This window comes from Ovis canadensis, chromosome 3, assembly GCF_042477335.2.
Source record: "Ovis canadensis isolate MfBH-ARS-UI-01 breed Bighorn chromosome 3, ARS-UI_OviCan_v2, whole genome shotgun sequence".
Taxonomy (NCBI): Eukaryota; Metazoa; Chordata; class Mammalia; order Artiodactyla; family Bovidae; genus Ovis; species Ovis canadensis.
The window spans coordinates 227,207,075-227,209,802 of record NC_091247.1 but is presented as its reverse complement, the minus strand read 5'-3'; the positions used below and the strand labels follow the sequence as shown (position 1 = coordinate 227,209,802).

Here is a 2,728-nt window from a genome sequence, read left to right as displayed (position 1 = left end):
GACTCTGACGCTGGGAAGGATTTCGGGCAGGAGGAGAAGGGGCGACAGAGGATGAGACGGTTGGATGGCATCACCGACTCAATGGATGTGAGTTTGAGCAAGCTCCGGGAGATGGTGAAGGACAGGGAAGCCTGGCGTTCAACGGTCCACGGGGTCGCAGAGAGTCAGACACGACTGAGCGACTGAACAACAACATGGTTGCTGTAAGACATTATCCAAAATAGTGGCTTAAAATAACACGAATATATTCTCTTACAGGTCTGAAGGTCACAAGTCAAGTCAGTTTCACTGGGTAGAGGCAAGGCTTTGGCAAGGCTGTCCGCTCAGACCCCTCTCTCATCTCAAGGCACGTGACATTCACCATCATCACAATCTAGGGTTGAGAGCCTCAGAAGGGTGCCTACAGCAGCTTCCCAGCCATGGCAGGACTCCCCTCTTGGGGCCCTGGAAGAAATCTCTTCCTGGGGCTTTCTAGTGGTCCAGTCTAATGCACAGGGTCAGGTTCAACCCCTGGGTGGGGAGCTGAGATCCTACATACCTTGTGGCCAAAAAATCAAAACATTAAAAAAAAACACACACACAGAAACAATATTTTAACAAATTCAATAAAGACTTAAAAAAAAAATTCTCTTCCTTTCTTGGTCAACGGCCTGCCTCTTGGGTACATGCCCTGGACAGCGGCATGGGCTTTGGTGCTCAGAAGGAGTCCACCCTGGATTGAACTCTCTGCTCTCACTGTCTTGAAATTCTTTATCAGTTTTTTTCATCTTAGGGTTCACTTTAATGAAGATGGTAATGTTGCACATTCTTATCAGTTTGGACAAAAGTATAATGACACATATTTATTATAATGTCATTCGAAGTATTTTCATTGCTCATAAAACCTTCTGTGCTCTGTGTATTATCTCCCTGCAAACTTCTGGCAACCACTGGTCTTTTTATTGCCTCCATAGTCTTGCCTTTTCCAGAATGGAATATAGTCAGAACCTATTTTTTTCTTCTTCTTTGCTAAGTGAAAGTCTCTCAGTCATGTCTGACTCTTTGCGACCCCATGGACTATACAGCCCATGGAATTCTCTAGACTAGAATACTGGAGTGGGTAGCCTTTCCCTTCTCCAGGGGATCTTCCCAACCCAAGGATCGAACCCAGGTCTCCCACATTTCAGGCGGATTCTTACCCAGCTGAGCCACAAGGGAACAAATCCTTTACAAGACCACTCCTGGTCCCCCCATGCCGCCAGACAGGCTCTAAGTGGCAAATCCCCCCCTTAACACTCCCAATACCGAGCCCTGTCCCGCTGGCCCCGCCTAGCAGCCACATGGAGGGGCAGAGGGACACGTGTTGGATATTTGTTCGTAGGAAGCCCACAAATTTTGTGCCCCTTCTTACAATGAACCCAGATTCCTGTTGAGTGTTTTGTAAATCTTTATCATTTTGAAAAGCAGCTTGCATTTTCTTTTTGTCCCAAGCTCTAAATTATGTAGCTGGTTCTGACTCAGCCCTAACCTCTCACCTCCAGCAAAGACACCTAGAAATGGACTTCATAGTTTTTTTGGACACTTGGCATAATTTTAGCTAATATCCCAGTGTATTTTTCTGGCCTAACCATTCATAGGCATTATTACTGCCCTGGGAATAAAGTTTCTGGCAACAAAGAATGTCCTTGTAAGATGTTCTTTTTATTAAAAGAGGCAATATTGTCGATGAAGATTCAAACACAGGCATTGTTTGAATTAGGGAATGATTATTCCCATTAAGAAGAGGTTCTTGTTTTCAGAAGAGCATTCCGTATGGAATTCCTTAAATAGCCAGCTTTCCTAATGCATTTTTAATGTGTTTCAACTTATTAAAAATTACTTACACGCAGGCTTCTCAGGTCTGTGCACGGAACCAGTGCACCCTGAGCCCCTGCTCTGGTCCGGCCCCGCAGGGTTCAGGAGGTTCTGTGGCAGGGTGGGGGAAGGCAGTCCCTCTTGGAGGAGCTCTGCCTGCTGGGGGGTCACCCAAAGCAGTGAAGATGCAGACAGATGAGATTCAGTAGGATGCCCTGGAGCAGCAGCAGGAATGGGAATTCCAGAGACAGGAAGATCCTTGATGGGGCTGATGTTTGCAGGTGGGCAGGTGGGCGGGGACTCTGGGAAGGCCCCGGGCATTGCGTCTGGGGGAGGGTCCCCAGAGGAGAGGACTGGTTGGCAGCACAACAAGGGCCCTCCTGCTGGTCTGAGAAGCCAGGCCTAGGGAAGAGAAGAGAGAGGCGCGCCAGCCCCGGAGCCACGAGGTGGGGAGATCACTGCCCACAGGAAGGCAGGTCAGAGCTCAGGATCCCGGAGCTGCGGGCAGCAGAGTGGCCCTCTAACAGCCGTCAGACAGCAGAGCAGTGGACCTGGGCAGGCAGAGGCCCTGGGAGGGGGCACAGGATCCACAAAGGGCACCAAAGCTGGAACGCGGGGAGGCTCGGGGGCGGGAGGTGCCCTGAGAAAGGTTCCCCGTGTGTAACGTGGCCATGCCCTACTCTTGTGACTCCATGGACTGTAGCCCACCAGGCTCCTCTGTCCACAAGCTTTCCCAGGCAAGGAGACTGGAGTGGATCCTACCATTTCCTACTCCAAATCAAAGCTGGAGGGAAGGTCTGTGGCTGAATGTGCAGGCAAGTCACTTGGACCAGGTGCAGACACAAGGATCCAGGAGAGAGACCCGGCCAGTCCCAGTAGGCTTCTGAGAGCGGAT

The 2,728-nt window shown here is 50.1% G+C and overlaps 1 pseudogene; it reads right to left on the bottom strand.

Moving 5' to 3' along the window:
• Positions 1-1,337: 1,337 nt before the first annotated feature.
• Positions 1,338-1,449, bottom strand: LOC138438505 (small nucleolar RNA SNORA11; annotated as a pseudogene).
• Positions 1,450-2,728: the final 1,279 nt, after the last annotated feature.